Source organism: Acanthopagrus latus, chromosome 14 (assembly GCF_904848185.1).
Source record: "Acanthopagrus latus isolate v.2019 chromosome 14, fAcaLat1.1, whole genome shotgun sequence".
NCBI classification, from domain to species: Eukaryota; Metazoa; Chordata; class Actinopteri; order Spariformes; family Sparidae; genus Acanthopagrus; species Acanthopagrus latus.
In genome coordinates this window covers 1592524-1616718 of record NC_051052.1, presented here as the reverse complement: position 1 = coordinate 1616718, position 24195 = coordinate 1592524, and the positions used below count along the sequence as shown (strand labels likewise).

Genomic DNA, 24195 nt, shown 5'->3' with positions numbered 1-24195 from the left:
AAGGAAAAGATCATGTTTTGTCTTATAATACATACTTTAGTACCCACAAACATGGCTGGGGATGTCCTGGGGTGACCTTAAAAATACCCAGTCACCCTTAAAGATACTGAAACACAGATGTGAATTGTAGTCACTGACTTGGCAGCCTTCTACGCAACCCACCTATCTGTGGTTTGCAGAAACATAAAGTGTCAGTTTTATCCTTGCAACTGAGCTGTGCAGTTACATGATATATAATTTTAAACCACTAGCCCACCAAGGGACAGTTAATATATGCTTGCCTACTAATTTGCCTGTTCAATACATTATCGTCACACAGTTGGAAGTGTAGATGTTCAAGCCTGTAATTTATTCTGAGCATACCAAGGAGCCTTTGTCCATATTGGCTTAAATGTTGGGTATGACTGTTAATGCTGACCTTGGTAGAGCAGTTGACAAAACAATCTCAACTCCAGGTGGACTTACTTGCTTGTTCTAGAGCTTCTAATTTTGGCAACTGCTGATTCCAAAGGGAAGAATGGACAGTCAAGGTCAACCTAAAGGCCTGCACACTCCTATAGTCCTTGAGGTACTAGGATTAGAGACAAGAAAATCATCTGTCAACTACTATTTGCCAGGAAATCCTCACTAGAAGTAGAACTCTTCCACAGACATCGGTATCATCATTCAGATAGCAGTGATGATTGTCTGCTGTACTGGGATTTGCTGTTGCTCACTGTTCACATGACTGGACCTGAGGAGGTCTACAGTAAAGTCTCATTGCGTTGTATCTACTGTCCCTTGAGATCTTTATTTTATATGAGAGTATTATCACAATTTCTACCTGCCAGACCTTCAGAATCTGCAGGAGTAAATACTAAGCCTCTCCTCTTCACCACCACCTATCTTTGATCTCCCCACACGTCCGCTGTCCCTCATCTTTATACAAAACCTTATGTTCAGCCTTTCTCTTCTTTCATTTTCCTTTTTCTTCTAAACATTCCTTTCCTCTCCTTTGCCTGCACCTTAAACCCAACAATTCCTTTCAACTGAGAACTATAATGAAAAAGTTTTTTTTTCACCTGTAAATAGTTGTACAAAAGAAAATACTGTCGGTTTGCTAGGAGGCATGGGGACTACAAATGTAACAAATTATAAAATGTTCAAAATAAAGAGACAAAAGATTAAAAGACATTTTGATAGGCAGAAACCAGTTGAGTGTAAAAATATTTAAGGCTGTATCATAAGGAGAAAGAGCTTAATGTATTTGTTGTGAATATGAAAAACTGATATATTAAAGAAGTGCATGAAAACTGTAGTTCTGCTCATGTGTCATTTGTATGGGGTTGTGTTGAAATCATTGTGGTAAATTTTATTTTTGAAGCCCACATGGTGGCAGCATCTAACACTGTAATGTGCCCACAAACATTTGCTGCTGGAAGGACTTGTACAGCTTACAGCAGCAACACAGTCAAGATAACATCGTTTAGGTTCAACACATATACTCAACTTGATCTGTAAATAAAGGTTATGATGGACCACACTGCTTCCCAGAGATCCAGTGCCACCTGTGTGTCGTCAGCCAGCTGTCAGATGGCAGCTTTGCCACACCTCCACAACACCACATGAAAGCAAAAAGGTAATAATGTAATGATAGTAATTCTAACACTATTTACTGAATAAAAATAGTTGCTATAAAATTAGCATTATGTACATACTTATTTATGTCTCGCATAAGTTTTTCCTGTCATTATGATGCGAACCACCTCTGGCCAACCAACTACTGCTGGGCCACTAACTGTGTGCCACTTGTGATATTTTCTGGTAAAGTCGACACTGGACCCCTATAGTTATCATATTTTATATTAGATCATTGTGTTTCCTCATTTGGTGATAGATGGTGTCTTAACAGATATTTATTCACAAGAAAATCTTAGAAATGATTACTTTAAGTACCGTTAATATTCAATAGTGTCTGTCGCTTTTACCTCAGTAATATTTATATATATATATATATATTTACTGTATTTTCTTTTACTGGTACAACTTTTTATAACACTGATTTTTTTTTACAGAGAGAATATGACATCATACTCTCTTAAAGATGCCATTACTCTAATTTAGACCTATTCATGTGGTGGATGCTTTTGTATTTTTTAGATTACAATTTAGAAAAGTGTTCTTTTCTTTTCTGGTACTTTTCTTTAAATTACATAGGTTCTCAATTGTTAAAACTAGTTTAAACAAAGCTTAGGGGGAAAAGGGTGCATTGTTTTAACACCTTTAAATTCTGGGCTTTGCAGGACAGACATGTAATGTTAAAGCCTAACCCTTGGCACAGAAAAATGAAGCAAAGGTGGAGGTACCCAAAAATGCAGTTCCTCCAAAACTAACTACTGACTGTGGAACAGAGGTGTTATGAACATGGAGGATCCACTTGATTAATATCAAAGGAGAAGCACATCCCCATGAAACAATCCCTTTAATCTCACAGCAAAAATGCAAATTACGTGGCCAATGCCAAAATAAGCATTAAAAAAGGAAGGCAGGCATCAGTCCATCAGTCTACGATCTGCATAATTGGAAAATAAATAAAGCTATCTGGGTTGATGAGTGTCCCTTCAGTCTGCCTCAGGTTTTTGTTTTTTTTTTTACTTTTTCTCGCTTTAATTCACTTTATTTTGCCAATGTAGCACTATTGTTAACTAATGACATTGCTGTGGTGAAGCAGAATCACTGTCTCTATTTTAACAGCGACAGCGATTTATTACCGTAACATCCTCCGCCTCATTGGTCTTTTGGGTGGTCAGACTGTTCAATCAAACTCCATTCTAAATGCAGAAATTTGAAGGTAGGGACATTTTTTTTTTTTACAGTAAAAACGGTAGTGACACAACTATTTTTCTGATTTGCTTGTGAAACATACATTTTTTTTCTGCCATACACTGGGAACTTTGATAAACTCCATAAAAACAATTATGGAGATTTTACTGTGCTTTAACATTTATTGTTTATAGTCACTTATTGTGGAGACAGCTCTAAGTCTTTCCAGTAAACATGTCTAAGTTAAGTCTAAATTCTAAAAATATAATTAAGTTTTCTTGTAAAAAGAATGTGTATACACTACCTGATTGACTAAAAGCGGTTTCCTACAATGCTTCAGCCTTGTGGTCAGAAGAAAATAACTTTTAGCTTTTGAAAAGAAATGTGAATGTGAATGTGATCTGTGGATGTGAGGTCGGTGAACAGCACAGTGATGTCCCAATGGTGAAAGATTCGTCCTCTCGCTTGTCATGGAGGGAAGGAGCTGTAAGCATTCAAAGATGCCTGGGAAGACAATAAACTGCTCAAGAGAGTCAGTGCCTGAGGGCCTGAGTAGCAAAGAATGCACTGTGAATGGCATAACTGATGAAGAACAGGGAGATACTTTTGCATAAAGAAAAGGTGGAGCAACAAAGCAAGACAGAGTTGTGAGAGGAAATGTAGGGCCTGTTACAGGAAATGAAGGTGAGTGAAAGACAAAAGGAAACTTGAAGCAGAGTGTGAAGGATGTATTAACCCTAACCTGTAGAAAGACTGAGGATGGCAGACAGATCCTTATTTTCAAAATTTCATTGAATGAAAATGAATGAGATTTCAATTTCAGATGTGACCCTAAGTAAAAACAAACAATAGTTCATACAAACACTAATGAAACACAAATCAAAACAAAAAAGCAAAAGGGCAAAATAGTGGTGTTATTGTGCAGGTGAATCTGAAAAATGGGGAGGCTAAACTAAAGTAACTAAAATTAGCTAGGCTCACTCTATGTTAAAATACATTTTAAAAACCAAGCCTATTCACCACTCATGCACCTGACTTAAATATGGAAAGCATTCTGGTAAGTGGCAAGAAGGGATTCCTCACATGGACAGCCACTTCAAACAAAGACAGTCCACTATAAATCATATGTCAATGGGAATATGCATTGTAGTAATGTCTGAAGGTTGCTCTTCTGTATATTAGTTTGGCTTTTTCAAAGGTTTACTCATGTTTACCAGCCCTTTATACAAATTCTCACGAGGCAGTTGTGGTGAAAAAGTCCTGTATGGTTTGGATTTACACAGTATTTCAACAGAGCTCTCCCCGTGTGCGGCCTACTCTGTCATGAGTCAAACCAGAAGACTGAATATACAGCCCATTTTAGGGCCAGGAACTCCAATTTCATTGAACTGTAGTGAGCTTAAAGGGATATTCCGGAGTACACCATGACACTGAGTGAGACCCCCCTCGAGAGATCAATTGCTTGCATTTCCATGGAGTAATAATCATACATTTTCATCCTTGAGCTGCGGAACTCTACTGCACCCAGTAATCAGGCTGCCCCACAACAGGAAGCTGCAGCAGGAGAGTGGTGAGTTGTGTTCACTTTACAATAGAAATCCAGCTAAGCCAGTGGAGGTTTGATGCCTTGAACTATGTGGTCCTCAATAGATGGCCCCGGGCTGCATCCGGCCCACACCTTCACTATGTGTTTCATTTGGGTCAGCAAGTGTATACTGGGACTTGTCTCCATGCCAACGATACACAGACAACTGGGTCATTCACTGTTGCAGTGCAATTTTTAACTTTCACTTTCGTTTTTGGAGTGGTTCGCATATTGACATTTTGCCGACACAGATTCTTAGATTGCACAAAAATGATGTGTTGCAAGTTCTCTGCTAAAAGAAAAGTGGATTCAAAGAAGAATGGACCGAAAAATTTGCATTCATTCTCCCTCCAACCAGGACCCATGTGCTTAATATGTCAGGAGACTATAGCTGTGATGAAGATTTCCAATTTGAAATAGCATTATGAGATGAAGCGTAGGAATTTTGAAGAGACATTTCCTCAAAATTCAGAGTTAAGAACAACAAAAATAAATGCACTGAAATCATCATGTCAAGTTGCAAGCAGGATTCTTGTCACATCTATGACACAACAACAAAAAGCAACAGAGTGCTCATTTAGAGTGGTGTGGATTTTTGATAAGCACAAGAAGCCATTCTCAGATGCAGAAATAATAAAAGAATGCATGACTGAAGTGATGCACACAATGTTTGAAGGCAAACAAAAAGAGGAAATATTCAATTATGAATTCAAAATGGACATGACATCTTTTTTTAGTTTGTATTTTTGTTGTTGTTCTGAATGAAAAGACATTATGTTTTTAATATTACAGTATAATTGCATTTGGCCCGACCGACCTCAACACATGGACCTTTGAATCACTGAAAAAAATCTTTGTGGCCCTTTAAGATCTGTATTTGAGTACCCCTGCTCTAGGATAAAGGGTAAGGAGAAATCGGCATAAGCAAGGACCGGAGCAGACGCCAACCTACTTTTAAGCCCCTCAAAGTTCTGCTCACACCCCTCCATCCAGGCAGTGGATGAGCTTATTTCTATCAGTTTTTGGAACTTGCCACTAGTCAGCTCAGCAAACAGATGGTGCAAAGGAGCAAATGGCTTGGAAAACCCCTCAATAAAGCGCCTGTAGTAGTGGTCTGTTGACACACCATCTTTAGATGTAACAAGACCCAAATAGCTCACCTCTGGTCTGAAGAAGGAGAGCTTTTCTAGTTTGACCTTGAGATTTCTTGCTGCAGGGGCCTGTGTGGGGGATCCTTGACCCACTATACCCCGAAACTACCTTACCACAAAGCTGCACATCCAACTCAAAGTAGCCTACATATGGAATTACTAGCCATTTAGCCTCAACCAGTTGCGAGAGTCAAGCATTTCTTGGTCCCAAGGTTCAAAATGCTGTACAAAGAAACTCTCAACAAAGATTGATACCATTGACCCTGTGTCAACCATCGAACCCCAAGAGCTAGAGTTCACTGCCCAATGAGCAAAAAGTGGTCCAAAATACGTCAAAAAGACATGTTCTCCATACATCCAGAAGACGTCCTCAGAGGAGCCAGAATGAAAGTTTTTCTTATGTCTTTTCTAGACGTTGTATAGACGTTTTATTTTGGCTGTTATCTAGACATCATTAAAAGACATTGTCGTCACTGATTGTTATTTACACAGTTATTTTAAGGTGCATTATCAAGATAGTGATATATTTAGAGAGATGTAACATAATTCACTGATAAAAGACTGCACAGGCCATCATTTTTTATGTTGGAAATTAGTGTACATACAATACAGTGTATTATAGACCTTGAAAAATATCAAAACCAAGTTTTGAAATGTTACATAAAATTAAGCTTCCTAACCACAAACTGTTCACACAATGAAAGTTATGGCCAAAAAAATATTAAAATTATTATTCCCTCTCTGGACAAAAATTTACAAAGTGTTTACTTAAAAAATGTCTGTAGGCTTACACTTTATGACAGAAAACACCTTTGTGTTTTCTAATCCATATTTGTCCTTTTCCCCCTTCCCTTTCAAGTTGAATTGCATCATCAACTTGTTACTGAAGAGCCTAATCCAAGAGAAACACAAGTTAGTCAACATGCTTATGTTACTGATGATTAAAGCAAGTACCATCTAACAAGCAAATGAATCACGAAATACCTGTCCAGCACTTGACAGTGCTGGTTACGCTTTATTTTACGCCTTACTTTCCAAGAAAGATTCCTGGAAGGAATTCATTTGGTCCTCATCATAGACGAAGTTCTGAAACAGTTTTTAAGAGCTTGATTTGCTGTTTTGACAGTCCTTTGTATCCCTCCCACCAATTCTTGCCAGTTGATGAGCCTAAAAAAAAAAATAAGTTACTGACTGCAACTGTGGCTTCAAATTTGTTATTGTTTTTCAGCTTTGAAGAACAATTACATCACATGCAATTTCATCTGTTTATAGGGTTACCATTCTTAAGTTGTTGTTGACTGGATTTTTACACTTCTTTGATACCTGAGATTCCTAATAATAGATTTTAACCCCAGTCTGGTTTAAGAGATAATCAGTCCTATAATGAATCAATCCTGCCTGTGTATTTGTGTTCACAGTTGACTTATGACAGTTGCTGGAATGATTGAAAGCATCTTACCAAATTACAAAAGGTCTCTGGGTCGGACAGGGAGGCTTCCTTCTCTTGAAATTCCTCCATGCTGTCTATTTGGTCCACACACGCTCCTGGCTCAGTGATGTGTCTTTGTAGCTTCCGAATTTCTTTGTGTAGGGTTACCAGTTTTGTAAGGACTATTTTCTGGAACTCTTACAATACAGATAAAAGAATGGATCACTCAGTGTAATGTACTCAAAACCCTGTAGCTACTAAATTACCAGAGGAATTTACGTTGGAGTAACAGCTATCACTGTCCGTGCTAATATCCATGCTATTACTATTCATGCTATGTTGATGTTATTACATCCAAATATAAAAGCTATGGTCTTTGATTGAGAAAGCATTCTTAGAGCAAACCTATCATCTTCCATCAGGAAGCAACTGTCCCTCATTTTTGTTGAAATATACATTTTTGGTTGTGTACAGGCAGTCCTCTGGAAATGCTCAATTTCAATTATGCGACACCTGTGCTAATGGGTTGACTTGACAAGTTTTTTAATCTGTTGCAAGTGGTTCTCAAATGGAAAGCAGCAAATAGCTCTTTGTCTGTCATCCGAGTCCAACATGACTGATGTTGCAGCACTCAACGTCATAAAATGATTGTACAACTGTGAGGACACAGTATTTTTCAGTACTGTTCATCTGCATGCTCTCTGCACATAATGTAAGAAACACAGCTAACGCTCCAGAAGGAAGTCATCCCAAGATAGTATATGGTAAACAGAGAACCTTTCACTCTAGAAACCCATTCATTTCAATCTAAACAACCAGAAACTTCATAATGCCTTTAAGATTAATAGCTAGCTAACTAGCAACAACTTTTGACTGTGGCTTTTATGTGTCTTCTCTTGTGCGAATGGGGCTAATGACATGCACCAGTTTACTTCTCTCCGCCATGACACTGTATTGACACACGGGGCTTTCGCGAAAGGTCAATTGCCTGGGGTTTCAATTGTGTTTTGGGTGGCAATGCTTGGTATGGGCTTTTTTTCATAGTGGCACGCAGGCATGCAAATGGCCTGCTTCAAGTTATCCTACAGCCTCGGCGACACGAGACAGTTAGCAGCGTGCCTCTGGCCTACTAGCTAATATTGCTATATGTCATGCTAACGTTAGCGGGTTGCTCTCCTGCCAGCAGGCTAGTTGTTCTCAAAGTCAGATAGAGACTTAAGTCATAGTCTGGCAGGGTCTGTTCATTCTACGTAGACTTAAGAATTTCAAGGTTTTGTGGGAGTTATATTTGAATTCTTACCTCAGGTCCTGTCCATACCTCATTTTGGCTTCTTCTTCTTCTTAGTCTTCGTCTTCGTTTTTACTGCGTCCCCTCCTGTCTGTCTGTCAGTCTGCAACAAGTTTGCGGTGCAGACGTATCCATCTGCGCGACAGAACTACAGATCTTATCCATATATATGATATATATAAATGGTGTTGTTTCATTAAAGGCAGAAGTAGTCGTTAAAAGTGACTAACAGATATGAGTCCCAAATTAATAATCACCACAGCGGATAACGATTTATCTGGTATTTATCTAAAATTTAAAAAATAAATAAATAAATAAATTAATAATACAAAAATAAAAAGTCCAAAAGTCCTCTAATGGGGCGACTTCAGCGAGAAAACGAGAAAACAGCGTTCCTCAGAAAGACGGTGATGTCATGCATCAATAATAGAGAGACCTAATACTTATAATAATAAGACTTATGATAATAATTGTACATGATAAAAATATATGTTCTCATGTAAAATAATAGTCTTCGCCTGAACTGTCTGAACTGAAATCTCTAGTTTCATCCCGCCTCACTTTATCCAGATCAATGTTTGACATTATGATTTCATAAAGATTTAGAGCTGCGACAGCACATTCAAAGGGCCTACACATTCTGAAGAGTTTACCACCACCAGTATGACTGTATGTGAGTGAGCGACTTTGGGTAATTAAAAACCGTTTTATAAATAAAACAAATTAAAATGATTATTTACATGCAAAGACAGATACAAATATTTTCTAGAGCTGGAAAAACCTGTTTGGCAGCTGGTTCGTAATCAGATGTGTGATAATATTTCTTTCAGTCTCACTCTGAGAAAGTGTGACTGCCAGGGAGACACCCAATTTTTCTTTGAGTCGATTCTTACTGGAAAATGAGGCTTTTTGCCCAAATTTATACTTATATTTAGACATTTATACTCCAGTGGTTTAAATATGTGTATGTGTGTGTGGGATCAAGTTGAAAATGACAGAACTACAGCTTCTGATCACAATCACATGAAATACTTACATTTTGTTATTCAGTCTTACAAAAAGTAATCATGATACAGATTAAAGGTTTGGGAATCTTTCATGATCATCATGATCATCATCAGCTTATCACATGCTGATACAACAGCTGACAGGACAATTTCACTAATTCTAGGTGTCATATGGACATCCAGATCATGGCCTAGCAGAACGTCTATTTGCAACTCATTTTGGTTGTCCATAGACATCCAGAACCGGGTCAAGGTGGACTATAATCGCAGTGTCATTCATCAACTAATTCTGGCTGTCGTATGGACATCCAGATCATGGCCTGGACCGACCGACGTGATATCAACTTTTCTTGGACATACATAGATGTTGCTTGCTCAGTGGGTGCCTGAAATTGGAGCCAGTGGGCTCAGTTACAGAAGCTGGTTGATGAGCTACATATGCACCATTCAACTCCCTAGCAAAGTGGACAGGCTGTTGGCACCTCTTACAGATGACAGTCTGCTGGCACCATTTTAGCTGTGGCCTAGAAACAAGGGCTGCAAGACTTCCTGTCAGCTGATTCAGCTACTCTCGCTGGTTCTTGAGGATTTCCTTTAGCTCCCCTAACTCAGGGCCAAAGGAGAAGTTACCTGCCCTGCTGTGACCCTGCAGGGTGACCCTGTACAAAGTGATTGATTTCTCTGCGTAGGAAACAATCAGAAAACATTTTAAACAAATTGATCTCTATGTAGCACATTCTTATTTGGTACATGAAGGGCCTACCTTCCTTTTCCTATCCATGAAACACATTAATGCATGAGAACATTTCTGCAATGTTTCCCAATGTTGACTGAGTTCATCCATACATGTGAATAACACAAATGATCCCATGGTCAAACTCATGTGAGAAACTCGAGGTGAAAATTCACTTTGTGTTCCTTGTGAACAGACTTTTAGCCCCCACCAGTTGGTGGTAGGCTGTGTCGGACACTTTATCAATGAGTAAATGATGTCCAATAAAAACCTGTGTTGTGGAATGGGTTTACCAGTCTGTCTACTCACAGACCGCCAGGAGCAGAGGGTGTTTTAATGCTAATAAGGAACATAAATTGAGCTGGCCTACCTATTAATAATGAACCTTGTAAACAGCATAAAGTAGCATTGGAAGGAGAACTAAACCCAACCTGTTCTTACTCCGCTTGGCTTGCAGTAAACCTGTCATGAAATTAAGCACAAATGGCTGTCAAAGTGGAAGCAGCAGTGTTAACAACACATTGTTTTAACAAACATTGGACAGATTATAAAACAGCATAACTGAGTGTCATCATGACAAAAAATGAGAAAAATTGATAGATGACAGATTAATGACCTGGACATTTGATAAGGTAGTTGTGTGTCACGTTAGTCCACTCTGATGAACACTACGACTGAAAGGACACTCATCATCCATTATAGTTTTAGGCATGTTATGTTGAGTCTCAATCTAAGACTTCCTTCCCTCCTCTCTGATTCTCTGAAAGAGGTGACAGCGACCAGTAACCAAACAAAACTAGCTGTCCAGTCTTTACATTTAAAAATCTGACTCTACATGCTGAACATGTACATTCAAATGTGAACAGACTTTAAAGTCTGTGTAAAGCAAATTCAGCCCTTTTCTTCTAAACACATTAAATAGGTCATACATGTATTTCATTAAAACATGTTAAGAGCCATTCAGCCATTTAGAATTCAATTGTGGAGCGAGGCTTCACAAACTTTTTCAATATTTTTGTGTTCAGGATTTAATGGGCAGGTCAGAAATCATGGCCACATTACGTAAAGCAGCCATCATTAGCATAAACCCCGCCCTGCTGCGGAAAGTATAAGTACATTCAGTGCACATTAGCATCAGTGGTTTTCTGCTCGCTCTCAAGTCTTGGGTAGCATCTCTTACAACAGTTTGCAGCTAGCTAACCAGTCAGCCAGTCAGCTAACCAGTCATGTGTCCTCCACGTCGCTCGTGCATCTTTCCTGGATGCCACAGTGTGCAGAGTAACGGTGCCTTTAACTTATTTAAATTTTGTATAGACTACAACACAAGGAAACGGTGGATCGATTTTGTCAAGAGGAGCTACTGTGAAGCACTCAAAATCACCACCAACACCTGTCAGAGACAGTGTCCACTTTAGTTACAGCAACTGTCATCGGGTAACGTCTGGATTTCTGAAGAGTCTATTGATGCTGCTGAGTGGGGCTGAACCGACCCTCTCTGTCCCCGGCTTGCATCCTCCCGTCCCGCCAACAGGGGGTGCCACCATCACGGCCGCTGGCATTATGTGCCTGCCTGCAACCCTCTCCGTGCTGCCGACAGCGGGTGCTCTCATCTCTGCAAATCCTGAAAGGGATTTTACATCCTGCATCCTGTCATGCCCATGTAATGTTAGCAAATGTTATTACATTCAATCATGACATGGTTTTTCCTCATTCCCTGAGCAGAGTCCATCTGACAGCACAATGATAACCCACAGGTAAAATTTTATGTGCGCCATTTTTTTTCACTGACTTGCTTTTATACAGAGAGGGACGGGAGCAGCTAGCTCTGACAGAGTCCATATGTGAGTTATCATTTTCTGTGCACATGCAGCATACATGATTCAATAATTTCATAACTAAAGCTACTCCACAGCTGGTATTATTCCTCACAACTGATAAAAAAAATGGGCAGACGAAATAATTGGGGAGCTTGTGGTAATAAAGTAACTATCAGAAAAGTAATTGTATGAAAGAAGTATGGAAAGTACATGGAGGAGGCTCCTCTCCTCCTATTTTGAGACCTAATTTTATATAAATAGCAATGTCTTTAACCGTTCACATTTGGCTCAGTGGTCAATGACACATGTTTCTGTGATGTTACAAACTCATAACACAAATTTATTGCTGCTTTCCACAGACTTTAAGTCACTGAGACAGACAGTTTTGCTTTAACCACTATTTATCCAGAGGGCACTGGCTGAGCTCTCTGTTCTTTTCTGTTGTCCTGCCTCCCTCCTCCACTAGCTTCTACTGTTGGCTTCTTACAAGGGCACCTCCATTGTAGATAAAGGAGGGGATAGGATGATTAATCCACCTTCTCCCACCCAAATTTTCCTGACAGATGTTTCATACTTTTGCACTGTATGGGAGGATTAAGATCTTATAGCTATCACATGCTGTTATGTAAATAAAGGTATCCATATTGTAACCATGGTGATGATCAATGGGAGATAAGCAAGAAAGACAGAATCTGCCTGATTTTATTAAAGGTTGTAAATGTGTTTAATGGTGTGCATCATCATATTTCAAAGAAGTAGACAGTCTGAACACTGCTGGTAAATTGAGATAGAGCCAGGTCATGGTGTAATGCTCTACTTATATATAAACAAACATGGTACACCTACAACTGTCCCCATTGATCTATTGCAGTCTCATCTGCAGCGCCGCAGGAGCCTGTGTGTGTGCAGTGTGATCTCAACACAACCACAGGTGAACACAGTGACACAGTTATGTCAGTAATAACTTCTTTTTGACCAGTATTCATTACAGATGAATGAGTCTGACTGGTTGTGAATTAAATTTCTCCCATTTTCATTTGCATGCATTTTCAGTCATTTGATATGTATTTATATGAGTATATCTTTTTTGTGTGTGCATTGGAGTCCCTGAAAGCGTCAAGAATCTTTCTGCGAGATTGATCGGCAACCGTGACCTGCCATTAGAAGGGCCCTCTGGCCTGTGGGTTCACCTCTATGGCCAGGAGGGCCAGCGGGGTGTGGAGAAAGGCGAGGTCCGCAGGGGCCTGCTTGTCCGCATCCCTCCTCCTGGCCACCCTCTAGGAAGTGAGACCGTACCGCCAAGCGCGGCCGCCCCCAAACTCGGCGCAGTGGCGTGACCCGCAGAGCACCACGTTTCTCAAATCCTAAAAGGGCGTAACCAGCTGCTCCAGTGGCCAACAAGCCTTGGGCATGCCCTGGCCCGGGCCTATCAGGGTGCCGGGTGGGCCAATTTACCTGCACAACTCCTCTCACAACCCAAGCCGCACACAGGTTTCAGTTTAAAGTTGCTTTAAAAGTGTGTGGTCTCCCACTTTTTTCCGAACTTTCCCACTCTTGCTCTCTGAGCCAGGGCTATGACAAAATGGGGGCTTGTCAATCTATTTTGGAGTGAAGTTGACTTACTATTTAGTAGGTTTCAGTCAGCAGTTTCACTTAGGATTGTTGTTCAGGGTGGTAGATTTCCAAGTTGCTGCTCTGTTTTGTTACAGGTGCAATTGTTGGGAGATTCACACTTGCATGATTGGTTTGAGGTTTTGGTGGCTGGTTAAGGCAGCTGTTGGTCCTTTTGACTGTTGTGATCCACTAAGGTGTATATTTTCCAGATTTTCTATGGTGTGAACTAGCAAAGGAGAGCAATTGTTATAGGAGTTTTTCCCCGGGTAGGAAAAGGGGTGAGTCCTGTTTAGGGGGTTCATCTTTCTTGGAACAGTACAAGATAAATCTGATTAAGGAGAGCAAGCTTAATGATGGTTCAGGCAGGGACAGTGTGGGGTCTAGTGAAACTTTTCCTAGATGTGAAGTAAGTACAAACTTAAGGTTGGTGCCAAAATTTAGTGAGAAAGATCGGGATTCCTTCTTTTCTTTGTTTGAGCGGGTTGCAGAATCTTGTGAGTAGCCAGACACTGAACATACCTTGTTGCTTCAATGTGTGTTTACTGGAAAAGCACAAGAGGCATATTCTGCATTAAATTCAGCAGATAGTAAAGTGTATGTTAAAGTGAAAGCTGCTGTGCTAAAAGCCTATGAGCTGGTACCCAAAGCCTATCGGCAACGTTTCATGAGTTTGAGAAAGAGGGAGCCCCAGACTTATGTTGAATTTGTAAGGGATATGGTCCTTCAGTTTAATCGCTGGTGTGCGACATCAGAAGTTGGTACTTTTCAGCAGCTTTGTGATTTAGTAGCACTTGAACAAATTAAAAACTGTGTGCCAGAGAGTGTTGCTACTTATTTAATCTTGTAATTGTTCACTGCCAGCCGGTCTGCTCCTTTTATCCTTTTACCCAAAAAACAGATTGTGTATATATATTTATATTGTATAGTTATATATTCTACTTTTTAAAATAGTTTACATTGTTAATTTGTTATATTTTCTATTCTTTAAATAGTTTATATTGTTAATTTGTTATATTTCACTTAATAGTTATTTGATGCATGCACCAATATCACCACAACAAATTCCTCGTATGTGTAACATCGTACTTGGCAATAAAGCTTTTTCTGATTCTGATTCTGATTCCGAAATGAAGGAAAAGTTAAAACACCCCAGGAGGCAGTGGTGCTGGCTGATTAGTACATCTTGACTCATAAAGTACATTTTGTAATGACAGTGTTGATGCAAAGAATACATCGGCACGCACAAACAAATCGTTTTTGCTACATGGGGAGTCTAGTTCCTCCATATTTGATCATAGCTAGAAGAAACGTGATCCCAGTAAGATTTGCAATTACTGTCAAAGGGAAATCGAAGTTCTCAGGTAGTTCGCAGGTAAAACCAGCTGCTTTGGCTGCCTCAGCTCAGTTCCTTCAGCTCAGATGGCGCTCCAAGTAAGCAATCCCTCTGATGACCTTTTTTCCTGTGGATGAGTCTAAGGGGGATGATGACATTGCAGCATTCATTTCTGATGGTTATGTATCCTTTTTTGGGGAGAAGGTGGCAGTTAAAAGTTCGAGAGACACTGGGGCAAAGCATAGTGAGTCTGTCCTTCCTTTCTCCATAGATTCAAATACTGGAAATTTCATTTTGATATGAGATATGAGGAATGGGCATGACTATTATTCCAGTGCCAGTTCATATAATGGAGTTGGCTTGTGGTTTGGTTACTGGGGAGGTGGCAGTTGGGGTCTGTCCGGCCTTGCCTGTGGAAGGCATTGACATGATTCTTGGTAATAATCTGGCAGGAAATAGAGTTTGGGCTGATGTTCCACCACCTTACGTTATCACTCAGGTTCCTGTACTGCCACCATTACAGACAGAGGCGGTAGAATCAGCGGAGGTTTTGCCTGAGGTGGAGTTGTTTCCAGTGTGTGCAGTAACTCGAGCCATAGGAAGGGGAAAAAATGAAGCTGCAAAGCAGGAAGTAGCTGAATCTACAGCAATGGTTTTTACCGTGTCTCTTGAGTCCATCTTTCATGGAGAGTTAGTTGAGGGTCAGAAGTCTGATCCCTGCCAAGTTCAGAGAGATGGCGATGAAAGCCTCTCATGATGATGTAGTGGGACATATGGGGGTTCAAAAAACATACCATCGGATCTTGCGTCATTTTGTTTAGCCTCGGTTGAAAAGGGATGTATATGCTTTCATCAAGACATGCCACACTTGCCAGTTGATGGGTAAGCATAATCAGACTATAAGTCCGGCACCACTGTGTCCTGTACCAGCATTAGATCAGCGATTTGAGTATTTGATTATGGAGTGTGTAGCAGCAGCGTATCCCTTGCGTTCTATAACAACAAAATCTGTAGTGAAGGCATTGTCACAGTTTATTTCTGTGTTTGGCAGCCCCAGAGTTATTCAAACTGACCAAGGTTCCAACTTTCACTTTCAACTGTTTTCACAGGTTTTGCAGCAGCTCCAGATTAAACATAACCAGGCATCAGCTTATCATCCTCAAAGTCATGGTGCCTTAGAGTGCTTTCATCAAACTCTGAAGTCACTCTTGCGGGCCTACTGCACGGAGATTGATCATGATCAGGAGGAGGGTTTGCCTTGGTTGTTTCTGGCTGCAAGAGAGGTAGTTCAGGTGAGCACTGGTTTTAGTCCAAATGACCTGGTTTTTGTGCATTCAGTGTGTGGTCCCATGGCGGTTTTGCAGAGTGGTTGACAACAGTCGGAGCCACCATCAAACTTGGTTGACTACGTGAATGGTTTTAGACACAGACTATATATCGCAAGGAAAATGGCAAAACACAGGCTAGAAAAATCACAAAAGATGAAATCACTGTTTGACTGTAAAGCAAAACAGCGGCAATTCAGTCCTGGTGATCAGGTCATGTTTCTGCTGCCAGTTGTGGGTTCGCCATTCCAGGCGAAATTTGCTGGTCCATTCACAGTTGAAAAAAACATTTCTTAACAGGATTATTTGATTTCAATGCCAACTGGAAAATCTAGACTGTGTCACGTCAATTTGTTAAAGCCATATTATGACCATATGTCATCATCTCCTAGCTCCAAGGAAGCCCCATGTGTGAAACCTGCCTTGTGTGTGGACACAGAGATGTCTTCTTTGGGAGGGGCAGTTAAGAGGGAGGGGAAATGGCCAACAGATGAGGGAGTGCTGCAGGTACGTTTGAAAAACTCAGATGCATTGGCCCAGGAGATAAGTGCGTCCATAACTTCTACCGGCTTGGTCAGATAAAGCTCAGTTTGCTTTTGAAAATGTTAAAGCTCTCCTGTTCCTCTCCTGTGTTGACAGCACCGCAGTTTGATAAGCCTTTTACATTGCAGGTTGATGCCAGTCATGTGGGCACTGGTGCGGTCCTGTTGCAAGCTGATGTTACTAGGGTAGAGAGACCAGTTGGGTTCTTCTCAAAAAAGTTCAATTCCTACCAGTTGAATTACTCCGTTATTGAGAAGGAGGCCCTGGCATTAATTTGGGGATTAGTTATGTTTCCTTCACTCTACCGTTACTTGGATAACTGTGGTAATTCTAGAGCTAATACAGTATATGCCAATGAGCGCTGACCTCCAGGGATGCATGCATGCATCACAGCTGGAGGCACGCTGATGTGACTAATGAAGTCGTAACAAAACATAACTCATAGGCTATGGAGAGAGAATAAGAATAAGGGTGGAAGTGTGGCCACTGTTCGGGTATGGCCCCCTCAACTACTCCATATCATCTTGGCGGAGAATATGGTAGTCCGGTTGGTGAATAATCACTGATTCAGCGGCCGGCAAACAGATAGCTGTCTCAAATCCTAGTTGTGTTCCGTGTTTAATCCACCAACCTTCCCAATGACTGCCCCAAATTCACCAAGCCGTACTGCCCGGTAACCCCCCTCAGTGCTGGAAAGTCAGACCAAGCACAAATAACTAGTTGTATGCTACAGCAAAGATATGTGGACAGCCCCAAATAGTGCCGGGGGTGGCACCCCCAGGCTTTTTCGCCCTCTCTGTGCAGAAGGGGCTGCTGTTTCTTCGGTGGAGACACAGCTTTGAACAACAGAGCAGCTAGTCTGAGAACGATGTTCAACCTTTTTGTGCTGCTTGTGTTTTGCTCACTTCTATATGTTTGCATTGAAAGTGTATATGCATTATATCACGACATGCCTTGGAAAATCCTTCAACAGTTGAGGTCGTTCCCTGCTTTTGCAGAGAAATTAAAAAGCTTACAGCACCCGGAATTCCCAGGCGGTCACCCATCCAAGTACTAACCAGGCCCGATCCTGCTTGGCTTCCGAGATCGGACGAGATCAGGCGCGTTCAGGGCTGTGTGGCCGCAAGCCAAGGGGCAGGAGACAAATGCACTATTCATACGCGTTGACACGGAGCGAAACAAGCAAAGACGCTCCGCTATTCTCTACTGACCCAGTCGGACTGATGTTTATGACAGCGCTCTGTCTTCAGCTGTGCTGCACTGGTATATCTCAGTGATTACCTGGAAAGATTGAAACGCTGGAATGCAGCCACTCTCTGAAAACACTGGCATTCCCCAAAAGGTGTTCAAGTGCGCTAATGTTTGCCCCCTCACAGATATAGAGAAAGGAAAGGAAAGGAAAGGAAAGGAAAGGAAAGGAAAGGATGAGGACGGAGCCGGTGAAGGTGTATAAATAGTGTGTTTGTCTGCTCTGCCCTTGCTTACGGCCATACCACTCTGAACACGCCCGATCTCGTCTGATCTCGGAAGCTAAGCAGGGTCGGGCCTGGTTAGTACTTGGATGGGTGACCGCCTGGGAATTCCGGGTGCTGTAAGCTTTTTAATTTCTCTGCAAAAGCAGGGAACGAACTCAACTGTTGAAGGATTTTCCAAGGCATGTCGTGATATAATGCATATACACTTTTAATGCAAACATATAGAAGTGAGCAAAACACAAGCAGCACAAAAAGGTTGAACATCGTTCTCAGACTAGCTGCTCTGTTGTTCAAAGCTGTGTCTCCACCGAAGAAGCAGCAGCGCCCTCTGCACAGAGAGGGCAAAAAAGCTTACAGCACCTGGTATTCCCAGGCGGTCTCCCATCCAAGTACTAACCAGGCCTGACCCTGCTTAGGGAATTCCAGGTGCTGTAAGCTTTTTTATTTCTCTGCAAAAGCAGGGAACGCACTCAACTGTTGAAGGATTTTCCAAGGCATGTCATGATATAATGAGAGGGTATTCAAGGACGGTGACAGAGACGAGCTGAAGCTCGTACAGGGAGAAGTCAAGGTCCAGCTGAGAGAGGCAAAGGAGGAGTACAGAAGGAAGGTGGAACAGAAGCTGCAGCGGAACAACATGAGGGAGGTCTGGGATGGCATGAAAACCATTACAGGCTGCAAGAAGAAGGGCAGCAGCACAGAAGAGGGGGATGCTGGGAGAGCTAACCAGCTAAACCTGTTTTTTAACAGGTTTGAAACCCCAGCTCCCACAGCCAGTGACTGCCCACTTCACACCCCTCACACCCCCGTCACCCCCATCACGTCCATTATCACCTCAGACTACAGGGCACCGCAACCCGCCACACCCACGGACAGTTCAACCCTCCCCCCCACCCCTACCATAGACAGTTCAACCCCCCCTCCCCACCACCACGGACATTTCAATCCCCCTCCCCTTCACCATCACCAAGGAGCAGGTGAGCAAAGAGCTGAGGAGACTGTGCCCAAGGAAAGCAGCGGACCCGGACAAAGCGTGTCCAAGGATGCTCAAGGCCTGCTCTGCTGAACTGGGGAGCCGCTTCAGCAACTGTTCAACCATAGCCTGAGGCTGGGGAGGGTCTCTGTGCTCTGGAAGACTTCATGTCTCATCCCACATGCAGAAATACTCAGATGACACTGCAATAGTGGGCTGTATCAAGGATGGACAGGAGGGGGAGTACAGGAGCCTGATTGAGGGCTTTGTGGAGTGGTGCAGGTCCAACCGCCTACAGCTGAACACCTCCAAGACGAAGGAGATGGTTGTGGACTTCAGAAGGAAGAAACCGCAGCTCCAAGCTGTGTCCATCGAGGGGGTCGATGTGGAGGTGGTCAGGACCTACAAATACCTGGGGCTGCAGCTGGATGACAGGTTGGAGTGGACAGCAAACATGGACGCTGTACACAGGAAAGGACAGAGCCATCTGTACTTCCTGAGAAGGCTGGGATCCTTCAACATATGCAAAAAACTGCTGCAGATGTTTTACCAGTCCGTGGTGGCCAGCGTCCTCTTCTACGCTGTGGTTTGCTGGGGAGGAATCAGCAAGAAGAGGGACTCTGCCCGACTGGACAGACTGGTGAGGAGAGCTGGCTCAGTGGTGGGCACAAAGCTGGACTTTCTGGTGACTGTGGCAGAGAGAAGGACCCTGGACAAACTGCTGTCCATACTGGACAACACCCACCACCCTCTGCACAACACCTTCAGCAGGCAGAGGAGCGTGTTCAGTGGCAGACTGCTGTCTCAATCCTGCTCCACCAACAGACACAATAACTCTTTCGTCCCCCTGGCCATCAGGCTGTACAACAGCTCGCAGTGATGTCAGGAAGCACAATAGACAATGGCCAAATGCACTCAAAAGCACTCATCTTTTATGGCCCAATTTAATTTAATTGTACACCATCCCCTGTCCCCTTAATACTCTTTACCTCTATGTCACTTTATATTTTTAACATCACTTTATATTTTTCATTTAGCTCATAGAGGCATTAAATGTATAAAACACTTATACTTCTACAGTCACTTTATGTAAATAGTTACAGTTGTACAAAACATTTTTATTCTTCATTTTTACTACAGTTGTACAAAACATTTTTATTCCACATTTTTATTTCTACTGTTTCTTTGATGTTGCATGTATGTTCAATGTATGTTCAATGTTTGTTGTTGCTACTGGATGCTTGAATTTCCTCCAGGATAAATAAAGTATCTATCTATCTATCTATCTATCTATCTATCTATCTATCTATCTATCTATCTATCTATCTATCTATCTATCTATCTATCTACACTTTTAATGCAAACATATAGAAGTGAGCAAAACACAAGCAGCACAAAAAGGTTGAACATCGTTCTCAGACTAGCTGCTCTGTTGTTCAAAGCTGTGTCTCCACCGAAGAAGCAGCAGCGCCCTCTGCACAGAGAGGGCAAAAAAGCTTACAGCACCTGGTATTCCCAGGCGGTCTCCCATCCAAGTACTAACCAGGCCTGACCCTGCTTAGGGAATTCCAGGTGCTGTAAGCTTTTTTATTTCTCTGCAAAAGCAGGGAACGCACTCAACTGTTGAAGGATTTTCCAAGACATGTCATGATATAATGAGAGGGTATTCAAGGACGGTGACAGAGACGAGCTGAAGCTCGTACAGGGAGAAGTCAAGGTCCAGCTGAGAGAGGCAAAGGAGGAGTACAGAAGGAAGGTGGAACAGAAGCTGCAGCGGAACAACATGAGGGAGGTCTGGGATGGCATGAAAACCATTACAGGCTGCAAGAAGAAGGGCAGCAGCACAGAAGAGGGGGATGCTGGGAGAGCTAACCAGCTAAACCTGTTTTTTAACAGGTTTGAAACCCCAGCTCCCACAGCCAGTGACTGCCCACTTCACACCCCTCACACCCCCGTCACCCCCATCACGTCCATTATCACCTCAGACTACAGGGCACCGCAACCCGCCACACCCACGGACAGTTCAACCCTCCCCCCCACCCCTACCATAGACAGTTCAACCCCCCCTCCCCACCACCACGGACATTTCAATCCCCCTCCCCTTCACCATCACCAAGGAGCAGGTGAGCAAAGAGCTGAGGAGACTGTGCCCAAGGAAAGCAGCGGACCCGGACAAAGCGTGTCCAAGGATGCTCAAGGCCTGCTCTGCTGAACTGGGGAGCCGCTTCAGCAACTGTTCAACCATAGCCTGAGGCTGGGGAGGGTCTCTGTGCTCTGGAAGACTTCATGTCTCATCCCACATGCAGAAATACTCAGATGACACTGCAATAGTGGGCTGTATCAAGGATGGACAGGAGGGGGAGTACAGGAGCCTGATTGAGGGCTTTGTGGAGTGGTGCAGGTCCAACCGCCTACAGCTGAACACCTCCAAGACGAAGGAGATGGTTGTGGACTTCAGAAGGAAGAAACCGCAGCTCCAAGCTGTGTCCATCGAGGGGGTCGATGTGGAGGTGGTCAGGACCTACAAATACCTGGGGCTGCAGCTGGATGACAGGTTGGAGTGGACAGCAAACATGGACGCTGTACACAGGAAAGGACAGAGCCATCTGTACTTCCTGAGAAGGCTGGGATCCTTCAACATATGCAAAAAACTGCTGCAGATGTTTTACCAGTCCGTGGTGGCCAGCGTCCTCTTCTACGCTGTGGTTTGCTGGGGAGGAAGCAGCAAGAAGAGGGACTCTGCCCGACTGGACAGACTGGTGAGGAGAGCTGGCTCAGTGGTGGGCACAAAGCTGGACTTTCTGGTGACTGTGGCAGAGAGAAGGACCCTGGACAAACTGCTGTCCATACTGGACAACACCCACCACCCTCTGCACAACACCTTCAGCAGGCAGAGGAGCGTGTTCAGTGGCAGACTGCTGTCTCAATCCTGCTCCACCAACAGACACAATAACTCTTTCGTCCCCCTGGCCATCAGGCTGTACAACAGCTCGCAGTGATGTCAGGAAGCACAATAGACAATGGCCAAAAGCACTCATCTTTTATGGCCCAATTTAATTTAATTGTACACCATCCCCTGTCCCCTTAATACTCTTTACCTCTATGTCACTTTATATTTTTAACATCACTTTATATTTTTCATTTAGCTCATAGAGGCATTAAATGTATAAAACACTTATACTTCTACAGTCACTTTATGTAAATAGTTACAGTTGTACAAAACATTTTTATTCTTCATTTTTACTACAGTTGTACAAAACATTTTTATTCCACATTTTTATTTCTACTGTTTCTTTGATGTTGCATGTATGTTCAATGTATGTTCAATGTTTGTTGTTGCTACTGGATGCTTGAATTTCCTCCAGGATAAATAAAGTATCTATCTATCTATCTATCTATCTATCTATCTATCTATCTATCTATCTATCTATCTATCTATCTATCTACACTTTTAATGCAAACATATAGAAGTGAGCAAAACACAAGCAGCACAAAAAGGTTGAACATCGTTCTCAGACTAGCTGCTCTGTTGTTCAAAGCTGTGTCTCCACCGAAGAAGCAGCAGCGCCCTCTGCACAGAGAGGGCAAAAAAGCTTACAGCACCTGGTATTCCCAGGCGGTCTCCCATCCAAGTACTAACCAGGCCCGACCCTGCTTAGCTTCCGAGATCAGACGAGATCGGGCGTGTTCAGAGTGGTATGGCCGTAAGCAAGGGCAGAGCAGACAAACACACTATTTATACACCTTCACCGGCTCCGTCCTCATCCTTTCCTTTCCTTTCCTTTCTCTATATCTGTGAGGGGGCAAACATTAGCGCACTTGAACACCTTTTGGGGAATGCCAGTGTTTGCAGAGAGTGGCTGCATTCCAGCGTTTCAATCTTTCCAGGTAATTACTGAGATATACCAGTGCAGCACAGCTGAAGACAGAGCGCTGTCATAAACATCAGTCCTACTGGGTCAGTAGAGAGTAGCGGAGCGTCTTTGCTTGTTTCGCTCCGTGTCAACGCGTATGAATAGTGCATTTGTCTCCTGCCCCTTAGCTTGCGGCCACACCGCCCTGAACGCGCCCGATCTCGTCCGATCTCGGAAGCCAAGCAGTGTCGGGCCTGGTTAGTACTTGGATGGGTGACCGCCTGCGAATTCCGGGTGCTGTAAGCTTTTTAATTTCTCTGCAAAAGCAGGGAACGAACTCAACTGTTGAAGGATTTTCCAAGGCATGTCGTGATATAATGCATATACACTTTTAATGCAAACATATAGAAGTGAGCAAAACACAAGCAGCACAAAAAGGTTGAACATCGTTCTCAGACTAGCTGCTCTGTTGTTCAAAGCTGTGTCTCCACCGAAGAAGCAGCAGCGCCCTCTGCACAGAGAGGGCAAAAAAGCTTACAGCACCTGGTATTCCCAGGCGGTCTCCCATCCAAGTACTAACCAGGCCTGACCCTGCTTAGGGAATTCCAGGTGCTGTAAGCTTTTTTATTTCTCTGCAAAAGCAGGGAACGCACTCAACTGTTGAAGGATTTTCCAAGGCATGTCATGATATAATGAGAGGGTATTCAAGGACGGTGACAGAGACGAGCTGAAGCTCGTACAGGGAGAAGTCAAGGTCCAGCTGAGAGAGGCAAAGGAGGAGTACAGAAGGAAGGTGGAACAGAAGCTGCAGCGGAACAACATGAGGGAGGTCTGGGATGGCATGAAAACCATTACAGGCTGCAAGAAGAAGGGCAGCAGCACAGAAGAGGGGGATGCTGGGAGAGCTAACCAGCTAAACCTGTTTTTTAACAGGTTTGAAACCCCAGCTCCCACAGCCAGTGACTGCCCACTTCACACCCCTCACACCCCCGTCACCCCCATCACGTCCATTATCACCTCAGACTACAGGGCACCGCAACCCGCCACACCCACGGACAGTTCAACCCTCCCCCCCACCCCTACCATAGACAGTTCAACCCCCCCTCCCCACCACCACGGACATTTCAATCCCCCTCCCCTTCACCATCACCAAGGAGCAGGTGAGCAAAGAGCTGAGGAGACTGTGCCCAAGGAAAGCAGCGGACCCGGACAAAGCGTGTCCAAGGATGCTCAAGGCCTGCTCTGCTGAACTGGGGAGCCGCTTCA

At 43.0% G+C, this 24195-nt stretch overlaps 1 long non-coding RNA gene and 4 other non-coding genes across 5 annotated transcripts; 2 read left to right on the top strand and 3 right to left on the bottom strand.

The window, feature by feature from the left end:
- Positions 1-6257: 6257 nt before the first annotated feature.
- LOC119032914 lies at positions 6258-8374 on the bottom strand. The gene is made up of 3 exons (XR_005079085.1): positions 8268-8374; positions 6998-7164; positions 6258-6705 (listed from the first exon to the last, which is right to left on the bottom strand). It is a non-coding gene; the product is annotated as an uncharacterized LOC119032914 (long non-coding RNA).
- Positions 8375-17636: 9262 nt separating this feature from the next.
- LOC119032935 lies at positions 17637-17755 on the bottom strand. Its single transcript, XR_005079104.1, has one exon. It is a non-coding gene; the product is annotated as a 5S ribosomal RNA (ribosomal RNA).
- Positions 17756-18106: 351 nt separating this feature from the next.
- On the top strand, positions 18107-18225 carry LOC119032923. The gene has a single exon (XR_005079092.1). It is a non-coding gene; the product is annotated as a 5S ribosomal RNA (ribosomal RNA).
- A 4441-nt stretch (positions 18226-22666) lies between these two features.
- Positions 22667-22785, bottom strand: LOC119032942. Its single transcript, XR_005079111.1, has one exon. It is a non-coding gene; the product is annotated as a 5S ribosomal RNA (ribosomal RNA).
- A 331-nt stretch (positions 22786-23116) lies between these two features.
- LOC119032928 lies at positions 23117-23235 on the top strand. The gene has a single exon (XR_005079098.1). It is a non-coding gene; the product is annotated as a 5S ribosomal RNA (ribosomal RNA).
- The last annotated feature ends 960 nt before the right edge of the window (positions 23236-24195 follow it).